We start from the raw sequence: 27741 nt of genomic DNA on the forward strand, positions 1-27741 counted from the left end.
TAGCAGGCAAGTGACTTAGCCACTATGCTACCAGAGCTCCTCATACATCACTAGTGAGACTATAATTAGTACATCACTTTGGGATACAGTTTGGCAGTTTCTAAATTCAACAACATATGAAAACATAAGTCCACACAGACAAAAGTTCATACATAAATGTTTACTGCAGTTTTATTTATTTACAAACTGAAAATAATCCAAATACCATCAATAAAGTAATGGATAAATACATTGTGATATATTTCAGCAATAAACAGAAAGGAAAACATTTCAAAATTGTTATACTGAATAAGAATTCAGACAAAAATAATAAATACTGTATTATTCCATTTATATGATCTTCTTTTAAAATAGTGTAATCCACAGATTAAAGATTAGTGGTACCTGTAGCTACGTGTAAGAGCTGGCCATTGACTTTGAAAGGGCAAAAATTAATGTTTTGGGATAGTAGAAATATTTTTTATTGACTGTAATGGTGATTGCATCATTTGGCAAAGCTAATAAAACTGTACTTTTAAAATGGATGGATTTTATAAGGTTGAAAATAGAGGGCAATGGTGGTTCAGTGGTAGACATCTTACCTTTCATGTGGGAGTTCCGGGTCTCAATCAAGGCAGCTCACATACAGTCACCACTTATCTTTTCGTGGTGCTAGCTTATGATGACACTTAACCAGGTTTCAGCGAAGCTTTTAGACTAAGATGGGCTAGAAAGAAAGCCTGGGGCCTTCTGAAAATAAGCCAGTGAAAACCCTATGGATCACAATTCAATCTTCAACATATGGATAATGCTGCATTTCATTCCATTGTGCACAGGATGGCCATGAGTCAATGGCAAGTGACAACAACAAAGTTGGAAATAAAACAAAATTTAAAATATTTGTGCTCTTTAAATTTCAGCACTGTAGGGCAACACTCCTAGGAGCTCTGGTGGCATAGTGCCTAAGGCACTTGACTGCTAACCAGAAGGCTGGCGGTTTAAACCTACCAGCCACTCCTCAGAAAGAAGGTTGGGCAATCTACTTCCGTAGTAATACTGCTTCAGAAACACAAGGAGGGGTCACTATGAGTCGGGTCCAACTTGATGGCACATAACAATAACTAGCCTTAGTTGAGTCCCTACTCTGGGAATCCTCCCAAAGATCAGCAGCTAACCTCTGACAACAGCACAAACCTGCAAGGGTCCTATTCCATTTCTAGCTACCCTTTTGTTTTTTTATTTCCTCTTGTATTTGGCTTGTAGCTAGACACTATTTCTCTGGGTCTTTTATATTTAAAAGAATGGGGCCTTAAAGATGTTGGTATTGAATGATGATGGAAAGATATTATTTAGAAAAATCAAGTTTAGGCTATCTGCTTGTCTGAGGATATATGAACAAGTTACAAAGGCTATATATATTGGATCTGAACAATGGCTTCAATGACATCACACTTTTTTTCCTCCCCTCATCTATCTGGCTGCTGCTTCTCAGTGTTCTTGGTAAACTCCTGTTTCTCAGCTGGTAGTATTAATGTTTGTCTTCCTCCAGAGTTGGTCCTAGTTTCTCCTCCCACCTTTTTGTATTCTGTTGACTTTCCCTTGGCAAGCTCATGCAGCCTTTGGCTTCTAATACCATTCATATGCTTATGATTTAAATATAAATCTGTGCTTCCAATTTCTCTCTGCTGGGCTCCCTAATAATACTGGCTTTGTTATAATGGAGCATATGCTTTCCTAAAAATCATGGCACAATGAAAACCTCAGGATTTGTTGAGAAAATGAAATTACAACACTGAAAAACTTCCACAGTGACACACACACAAAAAGTTAGCAACCTAATAAAAAGGAACCACATGTGAAATGATTAAGAAATACATAGACACTGCAACTAATATGGAAATTTACTTTGAAAAAACTAGAACTCTGAAGTTTGTTAGTAGAACTGGGTGTTGACAGAGTTGCAACTTACGAATTGCTGTGAAGTGGTGGAAGGAAAACTAGAACTCCAAACTCTCTGCCATTGAGTCAGATCCAACTCATAGCGACCCCTCCTTGGGTTTCCCAGGTATTATCACTACAGAAGTAGATTGCCCAACCTTCCTTCCGAGGAGTGGCTGGTGGGTTTGAACCTCCAGCCTTCTGGTTAGCAGTCAAATGCCTTAGGCACTACGCCACCAGAGCTCCATGAGATTGGCCAGATGTGAATGGGTGTGGTTCATCATTTTTTTTAATCTCTTCTGTATTGACTTAAAAAATAAATGCAGTTTCTGCTATTTTTCTAGTCTGCTGCTTTCATCCAGAAGCTTCCTGTATGCTGCCAAATTTATCTGGATATCATGCATGAAAATCCTATTCATTCACCATTATAATCATTATCTTCAAGCTACTGCAAGGGTTTTTCAATGACACTTAAAACACTGGGCAACTGTGAAGTACTATTTAGCTATCTTCTGGTTTTCATGGTCATCATCATCTTCCACATCTCCCTAGACATCAGCAATAAGTTGTTGACAGATTTCTGTGGTTAATTCAGAATGAGACTCTAGGAGCTCTTCAACTTCTTCATTTTCAATCTATTCATATGCAACCTGCTTCGCTAGATTACCACAGCTTGCTTGATGGTTTTAAAGTGCCGAGCACATTCAAATCCTTCAATCAGGAATCAAAGCCAGGAGAACATTCCACCATACACAATATGAACAATCTTTTATTACATCATTCCAAGCTCCTACAATGACATCAATGGTCATTTTAACATAGTTCTCTTCCAAAATTCCATAACTGTTTCTGCACTCTCATGTTCAATAGCAGCATCTTAAGAGTTTGCTTTAAATATGAGAAAGTCTTAAATTCAGCTATCATATGGAAGGATACAATTTAGTTTTTGCAACCTTAAATCCTGGAACATGTTTTTCTGCCTTTAAGAAGTAGGTCCTTCAAGACATACATTTATAATAGAAAACTTTTTCATCAAAATTAAAAATTTGAATCAATGTATAGCCTTCTAAATTACCTTCTTTAATTATCACTGTTGGAAAGTCTTTTGTGACTTTCTCATCTGCACTTGTATCTTCATCCAATAAAGGCAGCAATGTCTGAAACCACCAAACCTGCTATTAAAACAAAAACAAAAAAATTGCTATCGATTCAATTCCAACACACAGTGACACTACAGGACAGAGTAGAACTGCCCCAGAGGGTTTCCAAGGCTGTAAATCTTTATGGAAGCAGATACCCACATCTTTCTCTCACAGATGGGCTGGTGGGAACCTCAGACTTTTTAGTTAGCAGCTGAGTGCTATAAACACTGCTCCACCTGGGCTCCATAAACCAGCCATTATTACTACTAAAAGGAGACTTTTGAGAATTTGGTGATTTCTGCTTAAGGTCTTCATACATAGATGGTGCTTTCTCTGGTGGCACAGTGCCTGAGGCATTTGACTGCTAACCGGAAGGTTGGTGGTTCAAACCCACTAGCCACTCTGCAGAATGAGGATGAAGTAAACTACTTCTGTAAAGATTTACTGCTTGGAAACCCAATGAGGGTAGCTATGAGTTGGAATCGACTTGATGGCAGTGAGTTTGGTTTGTTTTTTGCCTTTTGTGACAAAAAAAAAGAGGTTGTTTTTGATTATTTTTTGTCATTTGATCTTCAATCCCTATGCTCAACAATCGTCCTGTCTAAGAAACTTTCTATTTCTTTAGGCCTTATACTTACTTGACTTCACATTACTTGAAATTATTGCAGCCTGAGATATTTCCTTCATTTTCGTAGCGCTGTCTCTCATGATCCACAATGTAGACTTCTTTATTCCTGTTGTTCAGAAGATATCACATGTTTCTTTCAAAACACTGTGTTATTACTAGCTTCTCCTCAAAACTTAAAGTTTTCCTTTTCAGGCACTTCTTGGTGTTTTTGAACCAGGATATCTAGACATGTCTGGAATGTTGAATGATTGTTTTGCGGATTTTTTGTTTGTTTGTTTTGCTTTGTTTTTTAAATAGAAAAGTTCACAAGTGCAAAAAAGTAGCAAAACAGTTTTGTGGGATAATAGAGTGAGTTGCAGAAGCTGGTAGATGTCTGAGATGTGTGCAAATGTGGGTTTTATGCATTCCAAGTGGCAGACTTCTACATTTACTTACTGTTTCTCAGGACCAATTCATACATAAGCCAACATAAAACTCAAATGCTTCCTTAATGTATGAATACTGTTGGAGCAAGTTTACATTTTCAAAACAGATGTTATTGCATAACTGACTTACCAAGTTGCCTAACATGGATGTCCCATGGGACATTTAACTCAGCAAGATGAAAATTTAGCTTATCACTTTTTCTTTTTCTCTCTCTTTATTCTCCTTTTTTCACTGCATTATTTCACCATGACATTCTTTTTCAACTGGATTATTACCTCAGCTCCCCAATTTTCTGAATTGTTCTTCTCTAATCTATATTTCTCCCTGCGTCAAAAGTTGTATTTCTAAATTGCAAATTGTGATCTTATGTCTCTCCTCTTTAGAACCTGCCCGTATCTCGTCATTTCAGTCAGGATGAAGTTCTATCTCCTTTATGTGGCTTAAGAATCCTTTTATCTACCCCCCTCACCTCTGCAGCCTTATTTCTTGCAACTCCTGCCCACACACTTAGACTCCAGTCTTAGCACACACTGTTTTTTCTATTTCATCATATCTCTACTCCACTGATTTGACTCTCAGGTCTCCTTCAGATAACCTTCCATTTTGGACCTCTTCATTCACCTTCTGGTCCAAGCAAGATACACCTCCACTGGGTTCTCAAAACACCTTTGTCTGTCAAGGTATTTGTTATACAACTGTAATTCCCTGATTACTCATTACTTATTGCTCATTACTGCAAAGCATAGACTATATCCTTCTTCACTGTTGGATCCCTGGAACCTTCGTGACAAAAAAAAAAAAGTTGTTCTTGATTATTTTTTGTCATTTGATCTTGACATATTACAGTACCTGACATATTACAGTAACTCGATGGTATTTGTTATAAGAATGAATGAAGGCAGCTTAATGGCAATGAAAACTCAGGCAAGAAAGAGCCTTTCAAATGTTCATCATATCATTTAACTGAAGGCTAGTTTAACTTGAGCTACTCTCTAAGCTTGGTCAGAGGTTATTCTGGTGTTTTATGGAAAAATGAATACCTTCTGTATTTTTAGAGGTATACTGAGATGGAAGGAATGACAGTGCTTTCAGCTACTTCGATCTATCTGGTAGTCTTATTCTGCAAGATGCATAAATATATTTATGTTACTAGAGGAATCTGTGTCATAGTTTTGCAGAGGTTAAAGAACCTTGAGAAATCATGTATTTCAACCACCTCACTTTAAAGATGAAACTGAGACATTAGACTTTTAGTTACTTGCTGTCATGGATTGCATTGTTTTCCCACAAAATATGTGTTAAAGCCTTAACCTCATAAATATGACGTTATTTGGAAATAAGGGTTTTCTTTTGTTATGTTAATGAGGCCATACTAGAATAAGGTGGGTCCTAAACTTAATCCCTTCTGAGTGGGGTCTTATAAAAAGAATAGACTGGAAACAGAGACAAACACACCAGGGGAAGATGGACACCATGCAGGACCAGTCTACAAGTAAAGGAACACTAAGAATCACTGGCAGACACCAGAAACTAGGATAGAGGCCCACAGAGGAATGAACATAGCCAAGACCCTGATTTGGACATTTAGCTTCCTGAACTGTAAAAAAATAAATTTCTGTTCTTTATAGTCATCTACTTGTGTATTTTTGTTGTTGTTGTTGTTATAGCAGCACAAATGTAAATAAGATGTAATAAATAATAATAATAAAATAATAATGTAATAAATAGATGTAAATAAGACACTAGCTAAATAATACATAAGTGGCAGAGCTGACACTACCACCCAACTCTTCTGATTTTCACTTCAGAATTATGGGGGCCATTGCTCTTTTCCACACATTATTTATCATAAATAAATTGAGATTCTAGGGTTTGTTTTTTTTGCCATTAATTTCAAAGTTTTGTGCTGAAAATAGCAGCTTCTTGCTATATTTATAAAAACAACCAATTTTTAACTTCAAGTAAATACTAAATTTTAACTTGAATGCTAGCATTAATTAAGCAATCTCATTATTTCTTGAGATATCACCAGAGAGAAAGATTTATAATTCTTTTTTTGAATTTTAAACCAATATTTATTGACAACAAATAGTCTAAACATTCAGTTTCAAGTATAAGTCAAGCTTTTTCTAGAATCAAGGGCTAGAGTCCTCCCCTCAAAATCCCTCATGTGAGAGTACTCATGAAAGTAAGAGAGACAGAAATCTCATATATACACCAGTCTCATATTCCTACATTTTAGGAATTAGAACATTAGAAATTCAATCTCTTATAACAAATGTATCTTGTTTCTCCCTTACCAGAAATTGGAAAATTACTGCTATGAGTCAGAATTGACTTCATGGCAATAGGTATAAGATGATTTAGCAACCATCTGCTTCAGCTTGCTGTCAACCCACCACTTCCCTCTTGACTCAGTGAAGCTCATGTCACTCTTGTCCCAGAGCTTCCTGTTACTCACCTTTCTTCTCACTTACAACTTCCTCACCTTCATAGGTTCTTACTGCTACTGAGTTAAGTCTCCCCTGTCACAGACTGTCCTTATTCCAGTTCAAATTCCCAAGGCAAAACATTTGACGAGGCAAGTTAGCTGATTGAAATAATCTCACCTAAGAATTTTCACATCATTTTCCTCATAGATCACAACTGCACTCTCAGAACAGGTTCTCCTTTCTGCTGTAATGGATCGTGGTGGGGACAGTGGGGAAGCACAAGATGACAGCCAGCACAACAATGTCATCCATACTTAATTAATACCCTCATGAACCTTACTTAATTAATACCCTCATGAACTTTTTTTTTTTTTTTTTTTAGCAGATGGCTGAGAGTGAAAAGCGTCCCTCAGAAAGGAAGTTTCGTTGCAGTAGGCCTTATGATGAATTAATCCAATATTGTGATTTGTATTTATACATGCATACATACATATACCCATTCCCATTGGCTCAATTCCAACTATACCACCCTACAAGACAGAGTAAAACTGCCCCAAAGAGTTTTCCAAGGCTGTAATCTTCGCAGAAGCTGACAGACACATCTTTCTCCCAGGGTGCAGCTGATGAGTTTGAACTACCAACTTTTGGCAAGTACTTGAGTGCTCAACCACTGCACCATCAGGGCACCTTTACATACATAGTAAATATATAACCCATTTATATTTACGGTACATATATAACCTATTCCAACTCGTGGTGACCACAAGTATTACAAAACAGAACTGTTCCATAAGGTTTTCTTGGCTATAATCATTTCTTCCATGGTGCTGTTGGTGTGTTTGAACTGTCAACCTTTAGGTTAGCAGCTGAGGGCAAACCATTTGCACCACCTGGAAATGTATGTCCTTTGTATTCTCATCATTTTAAGATCTAATCTATACACATATATGTTGTTAGGTGCTGTCAAGTCAACTCCAACTCATAGCGACCCTGTGTACAACAGAACAAAACAGTGCCCAGTTTTGCACCATCCTCACAATCCTTGCTATACTTGAGCCCATCGTTGTAGCCACTGTGTCAATCCATCTTGTTGAGGATCTTCCCCATTTTTGCTGACCCTCTACTTTACCAAACACGGTATCCTTATCCAGGGACTGGTCCTTTCAGACAACATGACCAAAATACATTAGATGAAGTCTGGCCATTCTTGCTTCTGAAGAGAATTCCAGCTGTACTTCTTCTAGGACACATTTGTTCATTCTTCTGGCTCTCCTGGTATTTTCAGTATTATTTGCCAATACCACAACTCAAAGACATCAACTCTTCTTGAGTATTTCTTACTCATTGTACCGCTCTCACACACATATGAGGTGATTGAAAATACCATGGCTTGGGTTAGGCACACCTTATTCTTCAAAGTGACATCTTTGCTTCTTAATACTTTAAAGATGTCTTTTGGAGCAATTTTGCCCAGTGCACTATGATGTCTGATTTCTTGACTGCTGTGTCCGTGAGTGTTGAATATAGGTCCTAGTGAAATGAAATCTCTGGCTACTTGAATTTCTTTTCCATTTATCATGATGCTGCTTATTGGTCCAGTTGTGAGAATTTTTGTTTTCTTTATGTTGAGATGTAATCCATAGTGAAAACTTTAGTCTGATCTTCATCAGTAAATACTTCAGGTCATCTTCAGTTTCAGCAAGCAAGGTTGTGTTATCTGCATACTGCAGGTTGTTAATAAGTCTTCCTCCAATCTTGATGTCACGTTCTTCTTCATATAGTCCACCTTCTTGGATTATTTGCTCAGCATACAGATGGAATAAATATGGTTAAAGGATACAACCCTGACTCACATCCTCCCTGATTTTAAACCATGCAGTATCTCCTTGTTCTGTTAGAATGATAGCCTCTTGGTCTGTGTACAGTTTCTTCATGAGCACAATTAAGTATTCTGGAATTCCCATTCTTTGCAATGTTATCCATAATTTGCTATGATCCACACAAACTGTGTGGATACATATATACATATACACATATATATGATCCTACGAACCTAATAAGAAGCCCTGGTGGTGCAAAGATTAAGAGCTCAGCAGCTAACCAAAAGGTTGGCAGTTCAAATGCACCCAGAGGCTCCCTGGGAGAAAAGACTTGGTGATCTCTGCCTAAAAACCCTATGCAGCACTTCTACTCTATCATATGGGGTCACTATGAATTGGAATCAACTGCAATAATGGGAACCTAATAGAACAATAAGAACCTTCTCCTTCACTTAGCTTCAGCATGGATGCCTGTAGTAGGAAAAGGCAAAAAGTTGACTTTTTCTCTTTGCAATTTTTGCTTCCATGCTAGCTAGGATTTCTGCTCCTTCAGTGATGAAGTGAAGGGAGATAGGAGAAATAAGGTGAAGGAAAGACTTTAATTACTTAGAATTGTCATGATACTGTGTGGGTGTTCTTTGATATTGGTGGGTGTTATGCTGATTCTTTTCCTTGGTTGTCATTGGTAAGTTCTTCAAAGGCTCCGTGGGGTCATCCACATTGCACTGTCTCCAGACATTGGTTGTGCACACAATGTGTGACTTCAGTGTCTGTCTCAGGTGGTACACTATACAGCTTCTTAATGCTACTTTGCCCTCACCAAGGCAGGCTGTCTTCAGAGTAGAGTGTCTTCAAGATGCCTTCAGCTGTGTTAGTTCTGCAGTCTCCACTTGACCCAGGGAGAACTGATTTATCTGTACTAACCTATAAGATTAAAGAGCAATGTGATGGTGTTAATTTTATGTGTCAACTTGGCTAAGCTATGGTTCCTAGTTGTTTGGCCAAATGCTAGTTTAGTTGCTATTACATAATACTTACATTTGGTTAAATCAATTAGCCTTAGGTAGAATAGATTATCTTTCAGAATATAATATAATGTACCCTAATGTAATTAAAAACAAACAAACAAACAAAAAACCATTGCCCTGGAGTCTATCTCAATTCATAGCAACCCCATGTGTATCACAATTCTTAGGGTTTTCTTGGCTGCAATCTTTACAGAAGCAGATCACCAGGCCTTGATATCTTGGTACAACTGGGTGGGTTCAAACCACCAACTTTTAGATTAGTAGTCTAGCATAAACCATTTGCACCACTCAGGAAACTATAATGTAATTGCCTTCCATCTAATATAATGTAACATAATAACTTCCCATAATCTAATCTAATTTAATCTAATCAATCAATCAGTTGAGATCATACCAGTGTAGGGTGGATTTCAAACCTAATCACTTCTGAGTTGTAAAAAGACCAGTGCAGACACAGGGACATAGACACGTGGGGGAAGATATATGCCATGTGAGGACAATCTATGAACCAAGGAGCATCAAGGATTCCTGGGGCTACAGATACAGAATGAATCTATACAGCTGACACCCTGATTGAAAGCTTTTAGCCTCTAGAACTGTGAGAAAATAAATTTCTGTTCTTTTAATATTTGTGTCACAGCAGTACTAGGTAGTCAGGACAAGCAGCTTCATCTCTTTTTCCCTACTTCTGCCACCATGGGAAGAACCAAACAGAGCCTACCACCTATAAGATTCTTCAGCTATGAGTTAAATCAAGAAAGCTGGGTCAGCAAAACTGCAAAAGACACACAGCAATCTCTTTGAGTAGCCTCTTTAAAGAATTTTTCAAGGCTTGAGGTGAGGAGGAAGCACCTTCCATTCCATTTCCATGTGGGAAGACAGGGCAATCTACTTCCGTAGTGATACTGCCTCGGAAACCCAAGGAGGGGTTGCTATGAGACGGGTCTGACTTGACGGCACATAACAACAACAACAACAACCACAAGCAGGAGTCATAAAAGCAAAACTCTCCAGAGAAGTGGATGTCAACCCTTTAATAATCTTGTGTGGATGTTGGACTAAGAGTTGCAAATCCCCTTTCACACATCTTCTTTTCTAGTTCCTCTTTTAGATGTACTTGTCATCTATACTTTTATTTGGCCTTTTGTTGCCTCAACCAAAAGTGACAAAGAAAGAAATTCGTTTAAAAATCCTATTATATCAACCATATGAGATCAAAAGGGCAACGTTTGCAGGGGTAAAGCTCAGAAGGCAGGAAGGAATAGGAAAGAAGGAAGGAAATGGTAAACACAGGGAGGAAGTGGGAAAAGTGCTGTTACATTGTGGGGGTTACAATTAATGTCACAAAACATGTATGAATTACTGAATGGGAAGAAAAGAACATAAATTTTAAAAATGCCTATTATACCTATTTAGAGAGAAATACATGTGGATACTGTGACAAACACAAAATGTAAATAAGAAAGTTGTAATGAAGCCAGGACTAAAATTAAGCAGAATACATACCATTATTCTATTAACTGGGCCATTGCTACAGTTGAACCACAATTGGACTGTGTTATGGTTAATTTTATCTGTTAACTTGGCTAGTCTATGGTGCTCAGTTATTTGGTCAAACACTAGTTTACTATACACAGTAAAACCTGTGAAAGCTGGAGCCTGTGTAAGACAAAAACCTGTCGGAGAAGGAAAACTCAAATATTTTCCAACAAAAGAAGTGGTAGAAAAGTGATGAGACTGCACCCTGTCAAAGGTGGAAAACTTTCAAGACACAGAGAAACAAAGCAATCCCCTTCAATAGAGTTTCACCTCTCCCAAATTTCACTGCTTTTGTACATGATTAGCGCTTAAGTCAGTTGGCCTTAAGTAAAGTTGATTATCCTCAAGGATGTGGGTGGGCTTCATCCACTCAGTTGAAAGCATTTAGAGCAAAACTGGAAGCTTCCCAAGGGAGAATTCTGCCTCCAGTCTATAAATAGATATCCTGCCAGAATTCCTCTCTCCTCTGCAGTCTGGCCTACTGATTTGGAACACAAGACTACCAGAATTTCCAGCAGAGACATTACCCATCCTTAAGATGAAAAGAGATAAAGGAGGAAGAATGGAGCTAGTGGAGCAAAGTTTTTGTCTTCATAGGTCATATGTGTGAGTCCCTGAATTATTTTAATTTAAATATTATATAATTCCAAAATGTCAGAAGAATATATAATTAAATGGAAATGAAAAAATTATTCAAAGGCAAATGAATTGTAAAACTCTTGTAGATCTGCACAATGGAATACTATTCAGAAATAAAAAGGAATGAACTGCTGATACATGCAACAACATACTACAATACAACAATTGTTTTATGCTAAGTGAAAGAATCTAGATTCAAAATGCTACATACTTTATGATTCCATTATGTGACAATCTAAAAAGGCAAAAGTACAGGAACAGAGAAAAGATCAGTGGTTACCTACCAGGCAATGGTGGAGGAGGAAGTAATTGATGACAAAGAAAAATAAAGGAATTTTTTTCAGGAGGGACTTTGATGGAACTAGTCTATATCTTCATTGTGTGATGAATACATGACTATATTATTTGACAAAAACTCATAAAACTGTACACTATAAAGGGTGAAATTTGTTGTGTGTAAATTATACCTCAATAAGTCTGGCTTTTTAGAAAGCTAAATGAAAATTATTCTTTTATTCATTACTCAAAAATAAAATTGACCCCAAAGATTCAATTAGAACTTCTTACATGTAGAGCCTTTCATTTATATTTGAAAATATTTAAACTCAGAAGTGCTTAATGATCCAAAATTTAATGAGGTTTATGACATTTAAAGAAAGAAGTTATTCCCAAATGAGGTCTATGAATAAAGCTCATTTTGTTTTTTTCTTTTCAAAATTTCTTATTGTGGTTTGGGTAAAAATTTATAGAGCACATTCATTTTACACTCAACAGTTCACACACATTTTGTTTCACAGCACCCAGTTACAATAACCACAATGGAACAGCTCTCCCTCCCACCTCCTCCCTATGATTATCTCTTCCCTGTGTCCTTCTTACCTATGCATTCCTGTCTATCTAGATTTCTCCCTATGCAAATGCTGCCCTCCCAAACTCTTACAGTTGACTATTCTAAGGGGTGCATCTCCTTGGGGTAGGTGTTCGGCTCACAGGCTTTTCTATTGTTTGGCTGAGAAATAACCCATGGGAGTGAGTCCAATCCCAGGCCTGGAAGATAAGCCAGGGCCATGGTCTTGTGGCTTCACCAGTCTCTATCCAACCAGTAATTTTGGTCATTTTTGTGTTTTTGAATTTTTTTCCACATTTTTCCTCCCCCTCTATCCAGGATCTCACAATTTGATCTCTCTGAATGGTCAACACTAGTAGCCAGGCATCATCTAGTTCTTCTGGACTCAGGGTCATGTAGACTGAGGTTTCCATGGTCCATTAGTCTCTTGGACTAATTGTTTCCATATGTCTTTGATTTTCTTTATGCTTCTTTGCTCCAGAGGAAGACAGACTGATAGTTGCATCTTAGATGGCTGTTTGTAAGCTTTTAAGTCCCCAGTTGCTACTCACCAAAGTACGATGTAAAACAATATTTTGTGGCATAGTGACTAAGGAATTTGACTGCTAACCAGAAGGTTGATGATTCAAACCCATGAACCACTCTGTGGAAGGAAGATTGGGCAATCTACTTCCATAAAGATTTTCCACCTTGGAAACCCAAAGATCACTATGAGTCGAAATTGACTCAATGGCAGTGAGTTTGGAGTTTGGTATGTTGTCAATTAAGCTTGATGTGCCCCAAGACAATGGTCCCACGCTCACAGGCCCAGCAACTTACTCCCTCAAGGTGTTGCTTGGTTGTGGTTAAGAAGCTATCCCTGCTTTATCCCCTGTTAGTTCTATAATGTTTATGGTTATTTTTGTAGCACATACAAATAGGCATATAGGAATATCATCAGCCAAATCTATAGTCATGGCTACATTCTTGCTTGCCTGTCCACACTTGATCTTCTATCTGTCTGCATATGTATCTACCCATAGACTGGTGTTTGTTATTACTGATAAGACTTTTTATAATGGACTCATACAATATTTGCCATTCTGTGATTAACTTATTTCACTCAGCATAATGTTCTCCAAGTGCATTTTCTTTCTCCAGTTTTCGGTGGAATTCTTGATCGACCTGAGAGAGTGAAGGAGAATGTTTATGCATTTTTCATCAGGATATGATGTGGCATGGCAAATATACTTTGATTAGCAGTTGATAATTTGAAAATATATCCAATCACTATTATTTTTTTTTCTAGAGTGATTTAAAATTGTTTCATGAGACTAATATATCAGAATTTTAAGACAAATAGTCTCTGAATCTTTAAGCTTGAAACAGAAAAAAAAAGAATATTTTCATGAAGTTATCAAAATTGAAGCTATCAAAGGTACCAAATTCTAAGATTTATTTTGCTTTAATGTTATCTATTCCAGCAACTTCTCCTTAAGTCAACTGAAACTCCAAAACATGAAATGCATAGATATATTATACTGTGAGAGTCTCTCCCAATTTAAAATCTATCCTCATGTGGGTAAGAAAACATATTTCCCCTCTTATGGAATGCAACACACTTCACATGACTATTAGTCTTATAAAATATGAAAAAATAATTTTAACTAATCATATCTATGAATTTTTAATATCTTGGTCCATTAATCTGGCTTTAATATAATATATTTGATGTTCTCATTTTGTAATTATTCATCATCTTATGAAAAACTATCTCATTCATTAATCTTTATCTAAAATTAAGATACTTCTATTACTCTCATTTTAATAGAAAAGCTGGAATTATTATAAAAGACTGAATTGTTTAGTGACAATCCAACATTTTAAGTTTATATTTGGACTTTAAAACTGCATATTCAGAACTTGTACTAGCTTACAAGAACCCTCTCCCTTGTTTCATACAAAAGGATATTACCAAGTCAATTTCTAATGGATAACTAACAAGATAACATGGAGTATGTTAACAATGAAAGTCATCACTTAGACCAGTACATACTTTTTTTCCATAGATATTCTCAGATTAGTGGGTTCTGCAGAGTTTAGTTTCATTGTAAATTAGTTATCTGGAAAACATGATGAGTCACACTGGTTTAGTAGAAACAAAATAAATCTAAGAACAGTTACTTTGGGTAATTCAATGAAATATGTGTTTAATTCCAAACATTTTTTTTGTTGTGTAAAATAACTGGTATTTATATCCATAACTTTATTTTCACACAGTAAGTAGGATACTTTTCATTTTTTCCCTCAAATTTAACAGTTTCTTAAATTTTAATTCTGATTTTCTAAAACTACTTATTTATCTGAGAGACTATGACTCTTTCTGTGATGGGGGTGGGTGGATGAGAGAGAAGTGTATTTCCTATAGAGAATAAATTATTTACCTGAGAAATTTTCCAGTGAAAGCTAGAAAATAATAATGATAATGATAGTTAACATTTTGTTGAGCACTTACACTATACTCAATACACAGATTTTTTGTTGTTGTTAGGTGCTGTCGAGTCATGTCCAACTCATAGTGACCCCATGCACAGCAGAATGAAACACCAGCTGATCCTGCACCAGCTCCATGATCCTTGCTATACTTGCACCCATCATCGCAGCCACTGTGTCAATCCATCTCATTGAGGGCCTTCCCCTCTTTCACTGACACTCCACCTTACCAAGCATGACATCTTTCTCCAGGGAATGGTCCCTTCTGACAACATGACCAAAGTTGTTGTTGTTGCTGTTGTTATGTGCCCTTGAGTTGGCCCCAACTCATAGCAACCCCTTCTTGGGTTTCCAAGGTGGTATCACTATGGAAGTAGATTGCCCAACCTTCCTTCCAAGGAGCAGCTGGTAGGTTTGAACTGCCAGCCTTCTGGTTAGCAGTCAAATACCTTAGGCACTATGCTACTACAGCTCCTATGACCAAAGTAGGTGAGATGAAGTCTGGCCATTCTTGCTTCCAAGGAGCATACCAGCTGTATTTCCTCCAGGACAGATCTGTTAGTTTCAAAGAACTAACAGTCCATGTTTTGCTAGTTCAAAAGAACTAGCAGTCCATGGAACTTTCAGCATTCTTTTCCAGTACCACAACTCAAAAACATCAATTCTTTGGTCTTCCTTATTCATCCAGCTCTCACATGTGTAGGAAATGATTGAAAATATTATGGCTTGTGTCAGGTGCACCTTAGTCTTCAAGGAGACATCCTTGCTCCTTCACACTTGAAAGAGGTCCCTTGCAGCCAACTTGCCCATTGCTATATGTGTAATGACCTGACTGCTGCTTCCATTGGCATCAATTGTAGAACAAAGCAATGTGAAGTCTTGGACAAATTCAATCTTTTCTCCATTTATTGTGATGTTGCTTATAGGTCCAGTTGTGAGAACTTTTGTTTTCTTTATATTGAGATGTAATTCATACTGCAGACTGTATTCTTCAATCTTCATCAGTAGTGCCTCAAGTCATCCTCACTTTCAGCAAGCAAAGTTGTATCATCAGTGTATGGCAGGTTGTTAATGATTCTTCCTCCAATCTTGATGCCACATTCTTCTTCATATAGTCCAGCTTCTTGGACTATTTGTTTGGAATACAGATTGAATAAGTATGGGGAAAGGATACAACCCTGACACACCCCCTTCTTGATTTTAAACCATGCAGTGTTCCCTTGTTCTGTTCGGACAACAGTCTCTTGGTCAATGTACAGGTTCCTCATGAGCACAATCAAGTGTTCTGGAGATTTCCATTCTTCTTAATGTCATCTACAATTTGTTATGACCTACCCAATCAATTGCCTTTGCATAGTCAATAAAACACAAGTAAACATCTTTCTGGTATTCTTTACTTTGAGCCAGGATCCATCTGACAGCAGCTATGATATCCCTTGTTCCACATCCTCTTCTGAATTAGATTAGCTTAAGTCATTTATATATATCTATTTATGTTCATTTATTGAATACTTATGTGGTAGCTACTCTTAATAATCTCATTCTAAAGATGAGGAAACAGAGGTGCAAAGAGGCTCCATGACTTACCCAAAGTTCCAGAGCTTGGACTAAAACACAAGCAGTTCAGCTCCAGCACCACATTTTTACCATAGCATGGAATACTTCTAATACTTGGATACTTTTAATGACACAGGCTATACTGTGTACATTATTATGATGTTCATCAATTTGATTCTGCATTAAGCTAGAATGGGTGAATTCTGCCATTATGGAATAATTCTCACCCATTAAAAATGTTTTGGATAGTGATCTGTAGCCTGGAACCTGTCTCAATCCATGGCAGCATTCATTGTCATTGTTGTTGATGTTGGCCACTGAATTTATTCTGACTCATAGAGACCCATGACAGACAGTAGAACTTCCCATTAGGTTTCCTAGGCTGTAAACTTTACAGGGCATCAGGTCTTTTCTCCCTCCAAGGCGGAGAAGCTGAAGGGTTTGAACCACTGACCTTTTAGTTAGTGGTGGAGTGCTTAACCATGAGTCACTAAGGCACTACATGATAACATATCCCACCCATCCACTGCCACCAAGCTGATTCTGACTCATAGTGACCTAATATAGACAGAGTAGAACTGCCCATAGGATTTCCAAGGCAGCGTATCTTTACAGAAGCAGACTGTCACATCTTTCTCTTGTGGAGAAACCTTTTGTTTAGCAGCCAAATGCTTTAACCACTGCACACCAGAGCCCCTTTGGCAGCACGATGAGATTATTAATGGTCTATGATAGTGAAAAAGGCAAGGACACTCCTTAGAGTAACATTTAGTTAGGAAATTTTAAGGAAAATTAAATATCATATAAAATCTTACTTTTGGAAATTCAGGGATACATTTCTACAAAGATGCTATCACTGAATTATCATGAAACTTGGATTCAAACAATGTAAGTTAAGCCATGAAACTGCTACTAACCTACTGACTTGAATTAGTGTGTGACATGGAGTAATTAGCTAAACTTCTATGACATTCATTTTCTTCATCTTTTATTAAACGTAGCTTCAAACAGATCTTAATGTCCTCTTCAGTGTTACAGTTTTGTAATATGATTTAAATTGTCTCAACAACTGCAGATACCATTCTAATTAAAATACTTTTTAAAGTCTTATATCCCAAAGATAAAATAATATCTGTAATCAAAACACCAAAATTTAATTTACTAAAATTTCTTCAGGACTCATACAAAATCTAGGGAGGATGTTGGAAATGAAATGGAACATAGTCCAAAATGTATTATACTTTGCCTTAGAAAATGGTAAAGAAAATCTTTACTTTAAAAAATAAAGTAATGATAAAATTAGAATGCAATTATGTTCTTGTAATTTTGGGGGACAGGTTGGATGTTTAAAGGATGTCTGGCTAAATGGACCATAATTGCATATTTGAGTCCTGTACGACTTCACAAAAATCTTGAAAATGTTTAGGTCATTTAATGCAGAAGTGTTCAGAATATCTGAGAGAATAAAAAACAGATCCATTTACTTATGCACTATAACAGTACAGCAAGGTGATTGTCACCTGGCAACATCCTGATCTTTGAGTAAAGTCATATGAAGATAAAAGCTGTATCTTGCTACTGTTATTTGGCTCATTTCTGCACTGATTTATCTTCATTTATAAATGCAAGCGTTTCATCCCTGTCCAAGGATTAGGGAGTGCAACTAAAGAAAAATATTTAAATTACAAGCCATGATGATATATGGGTTCTGATATTTTCCCTACATATACTACTTTGCAACTTTTTAAATACTTAGAAAAAAGGACAGCTTGCGTTTGGTATGTTTACATAAAATTAAAAGATCAATGATGCAGTTAGGGATTGTGCCCTAAATCATGTACATATTATTTCCTTGCTTTATCTGCATTAATAAATGTCAGAGTCAACCAGTGAATTTTGGAAACAAAACAAAAAAGTTACCTGTTTTCCTCCTTCATATTCAGCAGAAAACATTAAAATGGAAAAATCCTAAGAATAATTTTCAGATTATTTAATCTCTTTATGTATCCTTAAGGATCCTTTTAATCATTGTTAAGTAGCATAAAATTGGAAGGAGAAATGATCCAGAATCGACAGATAGTTCAAAAGTGTGCTTCAGGGATCTTTTTGAATACAGTAAAGTAAGGTATCATTCTGGCAGAGTCTACAGGGAATTGCCTTTGCTGTGGCATTATGTACTTCAGAGATGGGGAAGCCCATTGAAAAGGCCACGAATATGAAATCACTGAATCGTGACTTTGTGATTGGTTTCTGTGTGACCTGAGGAAAAAGTCTTATCTCTATTTTCCAACATGAAATTAATTATTAATTCAGTTATATACACACATGTATTAAGTATTTATTAATAATTCTGACCTACTTTTCTCACAGAAATCTGTGTGGCTTAATAACTAACCTAGTGGTTATAAAGATGTGGAAGTTATTTGTGGAAGAAAGGTCACACCGGGAAAGCTGAAGGTAAGTCACCAGGAGAGGGCTAGCTGACTGACTTTAAAAGATCTCACCAGGTGGGCTGAATCTTGTGATGTGATCAGGATCCAGGATCCGGTCCTCGGGATTCCATGCTCTAAAAGTAGCCTGTTCAGTACCTGTTGATAATCAGCCTCTGCTCAATGGACTAATGCTAGCCAACTTGCTATAGACATATATGTAATCCAGAATGCAATGAATTCTTTCATGTCCATCCTTTGACCAAAATGATCAAATACACTTCTCAAAGCACCTTCTTCCTCCCAGTGTTCAGAATATGGCTGTCTAAGCAAAGAATCAGACAGAAGGATATCGATATCCCTGAGGAGAATTTGACTAATAAATATGACAATCTTGCAGCAGAGAACAAGCTCTAGAATTCTCAAATTCCTAAAATTCAGAAACTACTTCCCTTTCTATGTTTGTCCTCAACTTCTGTTGACACTTTCTTACTTAGAAATAAATATTTCTGATCGAGCTAAGTTAGCTGTCCCCAGGCAAGGAACTGTTTCAGGGCTAGGCGACATTCAGTCTTCTCCCATGATGTGGTGATTTAAGTAGTTTATTTCTCAGAAACAAGAAACTTAGGACTTATTTCCAAGTTCTTGGGAGCTCCTCACTCTACTCCTATGAACTGTGTATAAAAGTTCTTAGCAAGTCATGGGGAGAAGCATAAAGTATACTTTTTGTAGAATATTCATAGAACAACAAAATACATAAAGTAAAATTAAAATAGAGTGTAATTTTGATAAGATAACCAAAGAATAAAATAAATAATTTGAAAACTGGCTAAATTTGCTGGAATGCTTAAATCATGAACTAAGGTAGGAAAATATCTATATTTAGGTTAGGTAACATCCTTCAAACATTTTAGGGTTGGGTTTTAGTGGCACAGTAATACTAGTACTGTCATTTTCAATGTCTGTTCTCTTAGTTGAATCGGTAACACAATCCACATCAAGTTAACCAAATGATTTTGTAGAATGTGACTGAAGGGGACTCATGATTATTCTCTTAGACTCTTTTCTATTGAGGACAGTCTTAAGATCCCTCAACCCAGAAGCCCAAGTGTCCTTTAGGAACAAGAAGAGAAAACTTAAGAGCCTCTGGTCAATGTCTCCTATGTATTTCTTTGCTTCCTACCTGCTTTGTCCTTTTTAAACTTGCCTCGAAAACTCTCATGGTTTTGTCTGCAGCTTATATATCACACTTTCCATTTCTGCTTGAAGTATGGCATCTCTTTCTATTCCTTAACTTTTAGTCCTAACTTATAACATTTACCCTGGGTTCTATTGTTTCTGAGAAACTTTGACCCATTTCTGATTTGGATTTAAGTCAGGGTCACCTGATCAATATCACCTGTACCCCCATTCCACTCTTTTTACTCCCTACTAGATGGGGAGTTCTAGCTCCCTCCTAGTTAGATTCAACTCTATCTGCCCATCTCTATCACTATCTCTTCTTTAACATTCTCAATACATATGTGATGGTTATGTTTTTATGTCAACTTGGCTAGGCCTGGTTGAGTGGCTGGGCAGGTGGATGTAGTAGTATCCCCCATGATGAGACTGGTAATCAGCTCCATAGTGGAATCTAATGTGAGCAGCTGAGTAGCTGCCTTTGGGTATGTGGTCTGCTTCCTGTACATGAGCAGCAGCTTTGGGAATGGTCTCTAGCCTATGGCACTCTTGGATCCTGCATGTAGCCGTGTCATTGCTTATCAGCCTGCTATTCTCTGCTGTCCCTGGAACTTACAATGGACTTCAGTTAATGGCCTGTCATGTGGTTTGGGACTGTGCCCTTTTTACTTGTCAACTTTGGGGCTTCTCAGCCTCAGCAGCCAGCAGCTGTCTGAGTGAAGAAACACCTCTAACTCCAGTGGGCCAGGAGCAGGAGGCAGAGCTGGACCCCAAAGTTGAGAGGCTTTCACCCAGCCCCTAGAGCCTGGCACTTTGAACTTGGACTTAAAGCCTCCAAATTGCAAAAATAAATTCCTGTTGTTCAAGCCATCCCATTTGTGGTATATTTCTGTCAGAGCCGCACTAGGTAACCAGAGAAACATAAAAAAAATATATATATATATATATCAACTCCATTTTTCCTTCCATCTACTACCCCATTTTTTCCCTTTCCTTTGTAGTAAAACTCCTTTAAAGAGTTGACAATAATAACTTTCTGCCTCCCTTTTCTCTCTTCCTATTTCTCTGGATTCCACTTCTTTCAGGTTTTTGCATCCAACATTCTGTCAAAACATTTTCTATCAAGAGAAAACTAAGAGCCAATGACTTCCACATTCCTAAATATAATGATTACATTTCAATCCTTATGTTACTTAAGCTATCAACACCATTTGACACAGTGGCTTTGTTTCTCCTTCTTTGTTTTCTTCATTTGACTCCACTTGACTTCTAACTACAAACTTGATTTTCTTCTTACTTCTCTGGCTTTTTTTTTTTTCCCCAAGTCTATTCTGTTTGCTTGCCTCTTCTCTGTGACTGCTAAGCACTGGAGTTCCCCCAAAGCTCAATCTTTGTACCTCTTTTCTCTCTGTTCTACTTTCTTACCCTGGTTGGTGATATAAAATCTCAAGAGTTTAAATGCCTTCTATATACTGATGCCTCCAAATTTATATCTCCATCTCATCTTTTGTCCTCGACTATAGATTTGTGTGTCCAATGTCTCCATTTGTGTAACTAGCTGGGATCTCAAGAGCTTTCCCCATACCAGATCTTTTCACATCTGCCCCCATTTAAGTAAAGGGAAACTTCATTTTTAAAGTTACTTAAATCAAAAATCTTGGTGTTATCTTTCATATTCTTTCACCCTATATTATCTGTAAGCAAGTCCTGTTGGCTCCACCTTCAACATAAAACAAACTCTAACTATTTATCATGAACTTTATTGTCACCACTCTGGCCTAAACCACTATACTTCTCATATAGATTATTGCATAGTTTCTTGGCTGATTTGTTCTCAACACAGGAGTCAGAGTGATCTTATTGAAGAATTGGCTAAGTATACTTTTATCTTCCTTCTCCTACTTTCAATACTTCCTCCCACATCACAACTTTCTACTAATAATATTGCATGTTATCAGATCATGTCACCCCTCTTCCTAACATTTTTTGTTTTCTACCTCATTCCATAAATGTCAAAGTCCTTAAGAGACCTACAAAGCTTATTACCTCACTAATTACATCCCCTATGACTTTATCCATTTTTTACTATGTTCCTGCCACTTTGAATACCTTGTCATTCCTTGAACACTGTAGGTAAGTTTTTACCTCAAGATCTTTGCACTGGCTGTTCCTTCTGCTTGGAATGCTTCCCTTCAATATCTGCATGATTCACTCTTCCAAGTCTTCACTTAAAATGTCACTTTCTCAGTGAAGCTATCTCTGGTCACTCTATTGAAACTTCAACCCTCCTCCAAAACTTTCTCTTGCTTTTTCATCTTTATTTTTCTCCATAGATTTTTATCATCATATGACACACAACATATTTCCCTTATATGTCTTTGTATTTTTTATATCTGTCTTTCCTACTAGAACTTAAGATCCATGACAGCAGATAGTTTTTTATTTTGTTCACTGCCATAATCTCAGTGCCTAAAATAGTCCTTGAAACACAGTAATGGCTCAATAAGTCTTTGTTAAATGACTTAATAAACATTTATTATTCAACATTCAAAGCAACTATAGCATAATGTTTGATATTATTTTACCCTAGAAGTATTATCCAGGAAGATCCATTGGAAACTTACCATGTTTAGTTTTTATTCTGGGCATTTTTGTATGTGTTGACTCTCCAAATCCATTAAACAATGTTTTGAGGAAAGAGTCAGTGTCTTTTGCATTTCTATTAACAAATGGTACAAGGGGATCACAAATGAGAGATTGTGGATAATGTTTTTGTCTACTTTAAAAATAATAGACAAGTATTTTTATATGTTTTATGTCCACAGCACAGAAATAGAGAATTTGAAACACTACTATGCCTATTAATTTATGCTGATTCTACCCTATAATAGCAGGATTTAGTATTTGCAACATGAGAGCAGAGACTGAATGGTCAAGCCTAAAATAATTATCTCGCTCTTTATAGAAAAAAAGGTGTGCCAATTTCTGATTTCTGTGGTAATCTCTACATCCTATTGACTCTTTTTACTGGAGACTCCACTGAGAAATAGGAAAACTCAAAAATGGAACAGTAACTAATAGAATTGTAGTTATTTGGGGTTTGTTAACTGGTTGATTAAGGTAGTTAAAACATCTCAAGCTTTTCCTACATTCATTCTAAACCAATGATTATTGTCCTGACTTTTCAATCACTGGCAACAGATTTTGAAGATCTGGATTCAAGTTTCCCTCTGCCAATTTACTAACTCTGGGATCTTAAACATGTCACTCAAAAAATCTCTGAAGCCATAATCTTCTAATCTGTAAAATGAGAGGAGAAATAGTCCATGCAACTTGTTGTAAAGATTGAATGAGATAATAATAAATTTAAAAGAATTTTAAAAATTAATTATTATATCATTATCAGATAGTGTTCATGATCCTAAGAATGCATATAGTAAATTTGCCAAGATGTTACACTAAGTGAAGTAAGTCAATCACAAAGGGATAAATATTGTATGAGACAACTATTCTAAAAATGTCAAGAAAAGGTTTATACACAGAAAGGAACATTCTTTGATGTTTACCAGTGTGGGGAGGGGAAGGGAGGACAAATCACTAACTAGGGAGTAGACACATATTAACAGGAAAGAGAAGGCAATACAAAACGAAGGGGAGGGCAGACAGGACAGTATGATCAGTGGCAAAGGAAATCCATGGGAGGTGTACAAAAGTAAAAGACACAAAAGTTATTTCTTTTATAGACACAGTCCTGCAATAACAATAATAACAAATAACATCTAGGAGTGGAGAAATAGAAAGACATGCAAGATGAACAGAAGTGTGAATGAATGGGAGTACACCCACAAGTATATATAGGTTTGGCAGAGGATATTTCTAAATATATATTTGTATGTGTTGCAAACATATCCAAGGATGTTGTAGAATAAACAAGGGCAAAGTTCTGAAAACTTCTTAACCATAACCAAGTACCTTCAGAGAATGAGTCACTGGGCTTTGGGACCTAGAATCATAGTCTTGTGGGGAAACTAGGTCAATTGGCTCAAATAGTCAACAAACACAATGTTCTATATCCTACTCTGGTGAGTAGCAACTAGGGTTTTAATGGCTTATCTGCGGTCATCTAAGAAGCAGCTATTGGTTTCTCCTTGTTCAGAACAAAAATGAGTGAAGAAAATTGAAGACTGAAGGTAATAATTAGTCCAAAGGACTAATGGACTTCATGAACCACAGGCCTCACTAGCCAGAAGACTTAGATGGTACCCAGCTACCACTACCAACTGTTTTGATCAGGATCACAATAGAAAGTCCCGGACAAACAGGGAGGAAAAAAAAGAAAAATAGAACAAAATTCAAAACCACAAGTAAGACCAGACTTAGTGGTCTAATAGAGACTAGTGGAACCCCCTCCTCAAGACTACAGGCTTTAGATACCCTTCAAGCCTGGAACTGAACCCACTCCTAGAGGTTAACTTTCAGCCAAACAATAGACAGGCCTATAAAGTGAATGATAACACCAAGGATAACACCTCAGTACAACCAACTATATGAGACTAAAGGGCAGCATTTGCCCAAAAGCAAAGCTCAGAAGGCAGGAAGGGGCAAGAAAGGACAAATGGAAATGGGGAACCCAAGAGGAAAGGAAAGAAGTGCTGCTACATTGAGGCGATTGCAACCAATGTCACAAAACAAAATGTGTATAAATTGTTGAATGGAAAACTAACATGCTCTGTAAACTTTCACCCAAACTACAATAAAATTTAAAAAAAATTTTTTAAAGAATATTTGTCAAGAGAGTAAATTGTCATAAGTTTGATTTGAATGATAGGCTGTTGTAACGATTTATTGAGCTAATTCTCAGGAAGCACATAGAAAATGACTGACAACATCAACTCATACGTATTTTATTCTTATTATAATTATAATAAATATTTCTCCTTCATAGATACTAATCTCTGAATAGTCTTAGCTCTTAGCCAGTATCACAGTGTCCTAACATGGGTTAATGAAAAAATTAAGACCAGAAAGCACACAGGGCAAACAGTCACGTTCCAGAGCTTGTGTACGTGTCCTTTGACTGACTGCCTATCATTCCCTAATAGTAAAGGTTATCTTGTAAGTCTCCTTAAATCTTAATTTAATCTTTTGGTCCCTAGTTATTATGTTTCATACATTTTTACTAATGTTTATTTTTATGTGCATAATATATCTTTGTGTATTATTTTATATCTCCCACTGTTTCCATTCATACTTGGAAAACAAGCCATTTCTTTTCACCAGATTTCATGCTGTCACAACTCATAATTTAGCCTGAAGCCAGAATTACATACTTCTATAAAGCTTTTTCACTACTATTAATATTACTTGGATCCACAGTCAACACCCATGGAAGCAGCAGTCAAGAAATCAGATGTCATACTACACCGGGCAAATCTGCTGCAAAAGATGTCTTTAAAATGCCGAAGAGCCAAGATGTTTCTTTGAAGACTATGGTGCGCCTAACCCAATCCATGGTGTTTTCAGCTGTCTTATATGCATGTGAAAGCTGGACAATGAATGAGGAAGACTGAAGAATTGTTGGTGTTTTTGTGTTGTGGTGTTGGAGAAGAATACTGAAAGTACCATAGACTGGTAGAAGAACTAACAAATCTGTCCTGGAGGAAATGCAACCAGAATGCTCCTTGGTAGCAAGAATGGCCAGACTTCATTACATCTACTTTGGTCATGTTGTCAAAAGGAACCATTCCCTGGAGAAGGATATCATGCTTGATAAAGTGGAGAGTCATCGAAAAAAGGAAAGGCCCTCAATGAGATGGACTGACACAGTGGCTGCAACAATGGGCTCAGGTATGGCGAGGACTGTGAATCTGGAGCAGGACCAGGCAGTGTTTCATTCTGTTCTACATAGGGTCACTGTGAGTCAGAGCCGACTGGACAGCACCTAACAGCAGCAGCAGCAGCAAGCTTTTGTCTTTAGAAAGTCTTTTATCTTGTTGAAAGGTGGTGATAATGGAAAGATATGAAGATATCAGGCCATTGAATAAGAAAGAGAAAAATATAAATTTTACCACTCTAAAGAGAGCAAAAGATATATATGTAAACTCCTCTAGGGAGAGCTGCAAAATGTAATGTTAACTTTATAATTACTTTGAGATTGGTAATAAATTTAAGACCAGAATCTTCAAGCAATTATTATGATCTTATTACTGAAATTAAGAAATCCAGGCACCCCCTAGTCAGCAGCCTTAGTAGGGCAGGGACTTCCTTTTCCACTCCTGAAGTGTAGCCTCCAGCTTTTGCCAATAGTGAGTCTCTGTATCATAATTAACCTCAATGAGCCAATGCAGCTCCATTTCCTTTACAAGAGAACTTGAAAAGAAACAGGGAGTCTAGCCTTGCCTTCCTCTGACCAACATACTCAATTGGCCTGGTGAGATCAAACACTAGGAGGAATTATGTAAATGGACAAATGTTTTTGTTCTTATTTTCATTTTTTACTGAAGGATCCGGGAAATTTCAGACATTTTGCAATGGCAGGAGGACAAATATTGTGATTCTAATTAACATGGTCTCTTGTACAGCACAAAAGAAAACTCTTGCAAACTTAGAATTTAGAAAGAATCTGTCATCCAACAAATGCTCCTTCCATTCCTAATTTGTCATTTACTTCTGGCCTCCTCTGACACATTTTTAATCTCCTCCTCAACCCTCTCTCAGTTCTGTCTCAGAAGTTCCATTCCTGCCCAAAAGATTTTGTTCCTTGATTCCTATTTGCATGATGTAAACTAGAGAAGAGCCTCAACTCTAGGTTGTGTGCTATGGTCTCTCTGCCTTATCTTGATAGACTAGGTGGTGGTCAAGGTGGGAATCAATGTTAATCCCCCAATATGGACAGAATATAAATTTCTTTAACTCTCCATAATTTAATTTGATTGTTCATAGTCTCTCCCTTCTGCTCAGAAGAACAAAATAAATGCACAGAAAAAAAAAAACAATGACAATGAATGCAACAACAAAACTGCTTAGTTTTCTCTTCTAAGCTACTCAGTTTATGTTTTTAAAGTTTCTTTTACATAATTATTCAGTCAAGTTAGAGTTTAAATTCAACTAATCAAACTTCCCTTAAATTTCCTTATGGGGCTGTTCTATTCTCACTGCCCCCTTCCCTTCTCTGGATAGTGTCTGAGTACCATGGGAAGCTGTTAAGAGCAATAGAGGGAAATCTAGTCTAATTGCTGTTCACTAGTACTCATTGACTTTCATCAAGGTATCTCATTCCATTTTGTCTTAGAGTGCCAGCCTTTATCCTGGTTGCACTCACTGATGATACAGGTCACCAAATAGGCATTTCATGATGACCAGAAACTCTGCTGGGGACTTTGGGTAATGGGACAGATAGCAATTATAAAAAACCAGAAAAAATTATTTAAATCAACAAATTGAAAGCCCTGGAAAATCACGAAAAGCAAGCAAAAAGTTGAGGAACATTTCCTCTTGAAAGACTGTTACAGTGTCTCTCTGTGAATTTGTGGCTTTCTTTCAGGAAGACACTCTCCCAATCACCCCCAACCCCAACTCTGGCAGAATAAAACTGTAGTCTTACCATGAACCCAAACCAAATCCACTGTCATCAAGTAGATTCCAACTCATAGAGACCCTTTAGTACAGAATAGATCTACCCTCGCT

The sequence above is a fragment of the Orycteropus afer genome, unplaced genomic scaffold, assembly GCF_000298275.1.
Source record: "Orycteropus afer afer isolate SDZICR_OR568_19922 unplaced genomic scaffold, OryAfe1.0 scaffold00097, whole genome shotgun sequence".
In the NCBI taxonomy this organism is placed as follows: Eukaryota; Metazoa; Chordata; class Mammalia; order Tubulidentata; family Orycteropodidae; genus Orycteropus; species Orycteropus afer.